This window comes from Pristis pectinata, chromosome X, assembly GCF_009764475.1.
Source record: "Pristis pectinata isolate sPriPec2 chromosome X, sPriPec2.1.pri, whole genome shotgun sequence".
NCBI lineage: Eukaryota > Metazoa > Chordata > Chondrichthyes > Rhinopristiformes > Pristidae > Pristis > Pristis pectinata.
In genome coordinates this window covers 351587-361956 of record NC_067450.1, presented here as the reverse complement: position 1 = coordinate 361956, position 10370 = coordinate 351587, and positions in this window count along the sequence as shown.

The following is a 10370-nucleotide window of genomic DNA, read 5'->3' as shown; positions in this document are numbered from 1 at the left end:
AGGGGCAAAGATTCAGAGAGCTGCAGAGGGACAGAGGTTGGCAGTGAGAGAGAGAGAGAGAGAGGAGAGGGAGAGAGAGAGAAGAGGAGAGAGAGGAGAGAGAGAGAGAGAGAGAGAGAGAGAGAGAGAGAGAAGCGCAAGTTAGAGGAATGGGTAGATGGATGGATAAATAGAGAGAGAGAGACAGAGACAAAATTTGTTGGATAGACAGAAGTAGAGAGAGAGAACATGGATAGATAGATATAAATAGATAAATGGACAGATAGACAGATGGATAGAGAGATAGACAGATAAATAGATAGATGATTGATAGATAAAGAGATAGATAGATGACAGATAGACAGACAGACAGATTTATCATAAAAATAGCAACTGGTTTGATAGTTGGACAACAATTTATAGATATATTATGAGATAGACATGGAATGGTAGATAGATGGATGAACAGATGCTAAGTAGATATGGATAGATAGATTCATCATATAAATAAGGAACTGGTTTGATAGTTCGACATCTGGTTAACAGATATTCTGAGATAGGCATCGACACATAGATAGCTAGATATAGATAGATATAGATAGATTAGATAGCTAGATAGACAGATAAACAGAGACAGACAGATAGATAGATAGATAGATAGATAGATAGATAGATAGATAGATAGATAGATAGATAGATAGATAGAGAGATAGATAGAAAGAAAGATAGATAGATAGACAGATAGATAGAGATAGAGATAGATAGACAGATAGAGACAGATAGAGACAGATAGATAGATAGATAGATAGACAGACAGACAGACAGACAGACAGATAGATAGACTCCTCCTCCCTCTGACTCTCTCTCCCTCTCTCCCCATTTCCCTCCTGCCTCCCCCCTCCATTTACCCTCTTTCTGTACCTTCTCCCCGCTCTCCCCTCCCTCCCCTCTCTTTGTTTCTCTTTGTTTCTATCTCTCCCTCCCACCCCCTCTCCCCCTCTCCCCTACCTCCCTATCTCTTTCTCTCCCCCTCTCTCCCCACTCTCTCCCTCCCCTCCCTCCCCTCCCCATCTTTCTCTCTCTCCCGTCCCTCCGCCCCACTCCCCCTCCCCTCTCTCCCCTCCCTCCCCCTCTCCCCTCCTTCCCTCTCTCTCTCCTAACTCCATCTCTCTCTATCCCCCCTCCCTCCCCTCACCCCCATCCCCCTCCCTCTCCTCCATCCCTCTATACCCCTCCCCTCCCCTCTATCCCCTCCCTCCCCTCCCTCCCTCCCCCCCAACCTCTCTCTCTCCCACTGCCCGGTCTGTCAGACGGCCGCCAGCCCCACAACACGCCGCCCTCTTTTCTCACGATGAATGAGGCGCGGGAACGGATGGGCCTCACGTCTGTCGGCGGGGGCTCTCTGAGGGATCTCCGGACAGCCCCCACACCCACCCCCTCCCCGCCCACCTCTACCCCCGGGACTCAGGCCGGGTTTTAACTTGACCTTGGACATCTGATAAAAATGGAACTGTGGAGGGGAGAGGAAAGGGGTGTTGGTGGAGGGGCGGAGAGGGAGGAGGGGGCTTGGTTGCCAGAACTGCCCCCTTACCTTCCCCTGTGACATTAGACCTTCCGAAAAAGTTGCCCAACCCAGCGGAGAGACGGTGCTCGGCAGACAGGACAGTCGGTGAAATCAGGTGCGCCGGTTCCTCACCCCGATAAATCGGACATTCTGTATCGAATATCGGATTTCCACTGTCAGATACTTACCATCGTATCATGTATTTAGTCTCGAATATCCAGTATCAAACACAAAATATCGAATATTTAGTATCAAACGCTTAGTATCGAATATCTAACATCACTTGGTATCAATATCTAGGAGCAGATAGTATTGATATCTAATATCACTTGGTATCAATATTTGGTAACAAATATATTGAATATCTAACGTCACTTGGTATCAATATCTAGGAGCAGATAGTATCGAATATCTAACATCACCTGGTATCAATATCTGGTAGCAGATAGTATTGATATCTAATATCACTTGGTATCAATATCTAGTAACAAATATATTGAATATCTAACGTCACTTGGTATCAATAACTAGCAGCAGAGTATTGAATATCTAACATCACTTTTTAGCGAATGTTTGGTATCAAGTACTTGGAATCGAACATCTCGTACCAAATGCTTCATGCTGAATATCTAATATCACTTAGTACCGAATAGCTAGAGTCAAATAATTCGGGACGCTGGAATCTGGAGCAACACACAATCTGCTGGAGGAACTCAGCGGGTCGAGCAGCATCTGGGCGGGGGGGGGGGGGGGAGGAATTGTCGACGTTTATACTTAATATCCAATATCTAGTATCAATTACTTAGCATCGAAAATCAAGTACCAAGCACTTTATATCGAATACCTATCAGCTAGAGTCCAACATCTCCCATCTGGTGTCCAAAAACCCGGTATAATATGTTTCTTTCGATTGAAAGTAGCTGATATCAAATATCTGGTATCAAACGTTACCAGATTTGGTAACACGTGCAGAAACACACACACATACTGAACACACACACACACACACACACACACACACACACACACACAGAAACACACACACACACACACACACACACAGACACACAGAAACGCATACACATACTGAACATACACACACACACAGAAACACGCACACAGAAACGCATACACATACTAAACACACACATACACAAACACACATACACACAGAAACACACACACGCTGAGCACACGCACAGAAACACACACATACAGAAACACACACATACAGAAACACACACATACTGAAACATACACAAATAGAAACATACAAATACTAAACACGCAAATAGAAACACACACATACAAAAATACACATGCAGAAACATACAGAAATACACACACAGAAACACATACAAACAGACATACACACAGGAAAACACACACACAGAAACATACACACATACTAAACACATACAGAAACACACACACAGAAACACACACATAGTAAACACACACACAGAAACATACACGTACAGAAACACACTCAGATACACACCTTTTTTTGTTACAGAGAGAGGGAGAGAGGGAGAAAGGGAGAGAGGGGGGAGGGAGAGAGTGGGAGAGAGGGGAGAGAGGGAAAGAGAGAGACGGAGGGAGGGAGAAAGTGGCGGGAGAGAGGGGTAGAGGGAGAGAGAGGGAGAGAGAGAGATATGACGTGTGTGTGTGTGTGTGTGTGTGTGTGTGTGTGGGTGACAGAGAGGCCAAGGGCTGGAGAGGAGATGACCATCACACCATCAGACATAGGAGCAGAATCAGGACATTCGGCCCATCGAGACTGCCCCGCCATTCAATGGTGGCTGACTTTCCTCAGCCCCGTTCTCCCGCCTTTTCCCCGTCACACTTAACAACACCCCCTCTTCCCCACACCCTCCCCCATCCAAACCCCACCCATTTCCGCCTTAAACACACCCACCGCCCCTCCCCCTCGCCCCTCCCCCTCACCCCCCCGGCTGAAGAAATCCGTCCCCGTCCGTCCATTCGGGTCCCGGACTCTCCCCACCGCCCCTGAGGAGGCGTCCTCTCCGCGTCCGCTCGATCCAGGCCTCTCAGTGTCCGGGAGGTTTCAATGAGATGCGCCCCCTCCTCACCCCCCACTCCGACGTCCACCCAGCCCCACCCCAACGTCCCCACCCTACGTCCCCTACCCCACCACCCCCACCCCCACGCCCACCCCTCCACCCCCACCCCCACCCCACCACCCCCACCCCCACACCCACCCACCACCCCATTCCCACGTTCCCCCAACCCGACGTCCACCCACCCCCACGTCCCCCTACCCCAGCCCCCACACCCCCAACCTCGTCCTTCTGAGCTCCACCGAGTTACGAGCCCAGGGTCGTCAAACCGGGGGCGGGGGTGATAAAACGCCTGGGGTGCGTTTTGAAGAGGTGATCGTGAGCGGCGGGAGGCAGGGAGGGAGGGAAAATCCGACAGCCGAGGGCTGTGGGTGGGGGGGGGTGGGTGGGCGGGGGCGGGGGTATAACGGGGAAAGGTTGGCAGAACTCGGAAGGCTGAAGGAGGAGGAGGGGAGGGCTGGGACTGGTTTCCCCGGAGAGCAGGAGGCTGGTTGAGGTCTCCCCCCTCTCTCCCCCTCTCCCTCTCTCTCCCTTTCTCTCTCCCCTTCTCTCTCTCCCCCTCCCTCCCTCTCTCCCTTTCTCCGCCTCTCTCTGTCATACAACAGTTGGAAAAATAACCTCGCCATCTGTTGATCTTTGGGTCATCTCTGTGGACGCCTCGTCTCTTAAAGCCAAATAAAACCGCACCCTGGGGTCGAAATGTTGTGAAAACGCGGAGCTGACGGCGGGGAGATCGCCGTGGCCGAGTCCCCCTGTGTTACCCTTGACCTTGGCTGGACAATGACCTCTGATCTCGACATCAGCTGGACTGCAGCCCTGACCTTCTCCCCGGGCGCTGACCGCCGGCGTTGTCGGGGGTCTGAGAACAAGATCACCCTCAACATTCAACACTCAAAATCAAGCTCGCCCATTCTCTCTGAGTGTGAGTGTGTATGTGTGTGTGTCTGTGTGTGAGTGTGTGTGTGTCTGTGTGTCTGTGTGTGAGTGTGTGTGTCTGTGTGTGTATGTGTGTGTGCGTGTCTGTGTGTGAGTGTATGCGTGTGAGTGTGTGTATGTGTGTGAGTGTGTGTATGTGTGCGTATGTGTGTGTCTGTGTGTGAGTGTTTGTGTCTGTGTGTGTGTATGTGTGTGTATGTGTGTGTCTGTGTGTGTGTGTCTGTGTGTGTATGTGTGTGTGCGTGAGTGTGTGTCTGTGTGTGAGTGTGTGTATGTGTGCGTATGTGTGTGTCTGTGTGTGTGTGTGTCTGTGTGTGTATGTGTGTGTGTGTCTGTGTGTGAGTGTGTGTCTGTGTGTGTGTATGTGTGTGTGCGTGTCTGTGTGTGAGTGTGTGTCTGTGTGTGAGTGTGTGTATGTGTGCGTATGTGTGTGTCTGTGTGTGAGTGTGTGTATGTGTGTGTGCGTGTCTGTGTGTGAGTGTGTGTCTGTGTGTGAGTGTGTGTATGTGTGTGTGTGAGTGTGTGTGTGTATGTGTGTGTGCGTGTCTGTGTGTGAGTGTGTGTCTGTGTGTGAGTGTGTGTATGTGTGCGTATGTGTGTGTGTGTGTGTGTATGTGTGTGTGCGTGTCTGTGTGTGTGTGTCTGTGTGTGAGTGTGTGTATGTGTGTGTGTATGTGTGTGTGTGAGTGTGTGTATGTGTGTGCGTTTACTTCCAGCGTTTCATCTAAATACAAATACATCATTGAGTTTCTGTGTAGCTTCCCGTGTACATGTCACCGTCGCCGGGACCTAGTACTCGTGGTTCTTTGCCTGTGATGCTTTCAAAACGCTCCTGAGTAACGTGGAAATTAATGCAGAGAGACGGCGAATTTAAGACTCTTACAACAAAAAAATTGCTCCTCCCCCCCTTCCCCCTCCCCCTTCCTCGACCTTTCCCACAACCACAAATACGTTCGGGTTTTCTCTGGACGATACGTTCTGGTCTGAACTCCATCGCCGGGTAAATCGTGGGGAAGCCCGTGAGACGGCACAGGGTTGTAACCGCGTTTAGAACTACTCGTGGCTTCAGGCTCCGGACTTCTCCCCTCATTTTTGTTTTTGAGAGGTACTGCGGTTAAATTCACGGGCGTTAATTTACAAAAAAACCCTCTTGTTTTCGGGGGTTAAGTGATCTTTGTTTTAATCTGTTGTTGCGGTTAGGTTGAAGGAAAATCGTCCGATATAGCACGAAGGCTCTCCTTCAATTAAATCAAATGGAATTGTCTCTCAGTCCGACTGTTTGACGCGCCGTAAACTCTCTGGAAACAAGGGACGGAGAAGGATAACTGTTGGCTGGGATTCAGTCATCTGCAAAACAGAAAAAGAAGTATTTTCTTTTTTAAAATAAAATTACATACGTGCGCACTGGCAAATTGCAACTCCCGGAGTATGCCTGCGCAACGGTTAGTTCCAAATCCAAACCATTCACAATATAATCGCGAACAGACGCCTAGATTAGCTTCAGTTGAATTCTGTGCGGTCCCGAACCGAAAGCTTATCAACGGAAATAAGAATCTGTATCAAATTATATCATTTTATGTTGCATTGATCTTGCCCTGTCAAATTAAGTTACTTTATAACTTCCCATGAAGTGTTAAGTTATATACGTAGTGTCATAGTTTTCATTTTGGTGCTATGAATATGTAACACTGTAGTGCAACGTAACTGTATCGCATGATAAGTCACATTGTATTGTATCGTTGTATGTTAACAATGTTACCTACACGTTGAATAATTGTAGCGTTACCTTACTGTATCTTACAAGCCATCATGTTGCTTGTAGAATACTATCCTGTACCATTGTATTTTGTTGTAGTTGCATTGGTATTACATATAAAATTATACTGTTGATGTTATATTCAGTAATGTTTTACTATTGTGTACAATATTATGTTATACAGAATAATATTACCTTGTTTTACATTTAGCACTGAATATTACAGTTTTACTGTATTTTTTAGCAACGGTCTAATGGTTTAATTTACCATATAACATGACACAACGATTTGGTAACGTCGTGTAGCAAATTAAATAATTTTATACTTAGTGATACGTAAACTATAACATGTCCAGTGATCCCGTGAGAAAGTCACTTTATTTATAAGTGCATATTGTTTTATTTTGTGACAAGCGATGTAAATTGGTTTATTATTGTCACTTGTACCGAGGTCCAGTGAAAAACTTGTCTTGCACACCGTCCGTACGGATCAATACGTTACACAGAGCGTCGAGGTAGTACAGGGTAAAACAACACAGAATGCAGAGTAAAGTGTCCCAGCTACAGAGAAAGTGCAGTGCAGGCGGACAGTAAGGTGCAAGGCCATGACGAGGTAGATTGTGAGGTCAAGAGTGCTGTACAAGGTCGTATTGTGCACACACTGTTTTTAAAAATATTCAGCAATGTTACATTGCTCTTCACAGGTGTCAGACTGTGCATAGAACACTGCTATATTTAGCAAAGCTATGTACCTATAGGCAATATTACATTATATATAAAACTACCGGATGTTTTTTATATTTGGAGTTGATATAGATAAAATCATACCATTGCTTCATTATTTTAAGCCTAAAATTATATCTCAAATTATAACATTCAAAGCTACTTGATGAACATAGGGGTTAAAACAGAAATCTTATTCGGTCTCGAATTTTAGATTCTCCCCAGTTATATATTCGGCAATGTCATATCAAGTTTTGTTAGTTTTTATTGTGTTTATTTTTTTATGTTTGGCAATGTGTTAATGTTCTTTACAATGTTATATTGCGTATAAAATTGCATTTTTTAAAATATCTAGCAATGCTATATTGCCCTGTACAATGTTATATTGTGGATTAAATTTTATTTACTAATATTTAGCAGAATTAAATTACCCTATCATTATTATAAGCTTTTACTTGTTAGTATTTAACTATGTTCTATAATTCTACACATTTTTGTATATTTTTAATATTTAACAATATTATATTACCCGTTGTAATGTTATATTGTGCATATTTTAAAAATATTCAGCAACGTTAAATTGTCCTTGACATTGTTACGTTGTGTGTACAATTGCATTTTTTAAAACCATTTAACGACTTTCTGTTATCCTACACAGTATATTGTGTATTTTTAATAACAAAGTTAGATTATGCTACACAATACAATGCATACGCAATTTTATTTTTAATATTTAGCAATCTTATATTATCCATTGCAGTATTATGATATTATGATTGTATCTAGTAAAGTAATTCTTTCCATGTAATATGACATTCCACGTAAAATTATACATTTTAATATATTTAGCAATATTATAGATAAAATCGCATTGTTTCTCTGCAAAAGTGCATCACACGTAAAATTATACAATGTTTTAATCTTTGGCAATGTTTTCAATAAAATCATACTGTTTCCATGCAATAATACAGTACAAGTGAAATTATATTTAGCAATGTTATAGATAAAATTATATTGTTTCTGTACAATAGTACATTACACATAAAAATATATATTTTTATATTTAGCAATGTTATAGATAAAATCAGATTGTTTCTATGCAACAGTGCATCACCCGTAAAATTATACAACGTTTTTATCTTTAGCAATGTGATAAATAAAATCACATTGTTTCTCTGCAATAGTACATTACACGCAAAATTATATAATTTTCTTATATATTTAGCAGTTATAAATAAAATCATATTGTTTCTGTACAATAGTACATTACACGTAAAAATATATATTTTTATATTTTACAATGTCAGAGATAAAATCATATTGTTTCTCTGCAATAGTGCATCATATGTAAAGTTATACAAAGTTTTTATCTTTGGCAATGTTACAGATAAAATCACATTGTTTCTCTGCAATGGTACATCATATGTAACATACAAAGATTTTATCTTTAGCAATGTTACAGATAAAATCACATTGTTTCTCTGTAATAGTGCATCATATCCAAAATACAAAGATTTTATCTTTAGCAATGTTATAGATAAAATCATATTGTTTCTGTGCAACAGTACATCATATGTAAAATACAATGCTTTTATCTTTGGCAATGTTATGGGTAAAATCACATTGTTTCTATGCATTAGTACATTACAAGTAAAATTATATTTTTATATTCAGCAACGTTACAAATAAAATCACATTGTTTCTTTGCAACAGTGCATCACACATAAAATTATACAACATTTTTATCTTTGGCAATAAGTAAAATCATATTGTCTCTGTGCAATAGTACATTGCACATAAAATTAGATGTTTGTATATTTAGCAAAGTTATAGATAACATTATACTGTTTCGACGCAATGGTACATTACACATAAAATTAGATGTTTGTATATTTGGCAATGTTATAGATCAAATTATACTGTTGATATATTATATTACAGCACATATCTAAAACTACAGTGTCTTGTCGGATTCATGGTGCAGTACTTCACACATAAAGCTATTAAACCAAGACATAATCTTGCGTCTGAATCTTATGGTTCTTCCAAATGATGACATGTTTGTGTACTCTGCCGTAGAATGGAGGGATATGGACTGTGTGCAGGCAGGTGGGATTTAGTTTAATTCGGCACAGACGTGGGGGGGGGGGGGGAGGCGAAGGGCCTGTTCCTGTGCTGTACTGTTTTATGTTCTATGTTCTGTGTTGTGTGGTGTTGCGGAAAACTCTGTACAGTCCTCATTGCCCTGTTGTAAGAAAGATGTTATTAAACCAGAACAATACACAAACCTCTGGTAACCCGGCCCATTCTTTTTCTTCCCCTACTCCGTATTCCCTTATTCCTGTGGCTCCCTTCCCCCACCTTGACGACCTGCCCATCTCCTCTCCTCCCCTCCCCATCCTTTATTCCATGGTCCACTGCCCTCTCCCACCGGATTCCTCCTTATTCAGCCCTTTGCCTCTACTACCTGTCACTTCTCAGCTTATTACATCTTCCCCACCCCCTCCTCCCCCACCCACCTACCTTCCCCCCTCTCACCTGGACTCACCACTCATCTGGACTCACCTGTTCCCTGGACTCACCTCTCACCTGGACTTACCTCTCACCTGGACTCACCTGTTCCCTGGACTCACCTCTCACCTGGACTCACCTCTCACCTGGACTCACCTGTTCCCTGGACTCACCTCTCACCTGGACTCACCTGTCCCCTGAATTCACCTCTCACCTGGACTCACCTCTCACCTGGACTCACCTGTTCCCTGGATTCACCTCTCACCTGGACTCACCTGTCCCCTGGACTCACCTCTCACCTGGACTCACCTGTCCCCTGGATTCACCTCTCACCTGGACTCACCTGTCCCCTGGACTCACCGCTCACCCGGCCTCAACCTCTCACCTGGACTCACCTGTACTCAACTATCCCCTTCTTGCGTGTGCTCCTCCCCCCCCCCCTTCTTATTCTGGCTTCTGCCCTCTTCTTTTCCAGTCCTGATGAAGGGTTTCGACCCGAAACCTCGACTGTTTGTTTCCCTCCACGGATGCTGCCTGACCTGCTGAGTTCCTCCAGCACTGTGTGTGCTGCTCCGGATTCCGGCATCTGCAGGATTTCTTGTTGTCTCTTATTAAACTGGAAAGAGTGCGGAAAAGATTTCTCTATCATTCATGTGTCTATCTGAGAGTCTCTTAAATGTCCCTGATGTATCTGCACCCACCACCTCAAGAAAGAGTACCGTGCACAGTTTTGGTTGCCCTGTTACAGGGAAGATGTTATATTTCACGTCACATAAACCTGACTCTGATTCGTTGAACTAGAGAGATTGCAGAAAAGATT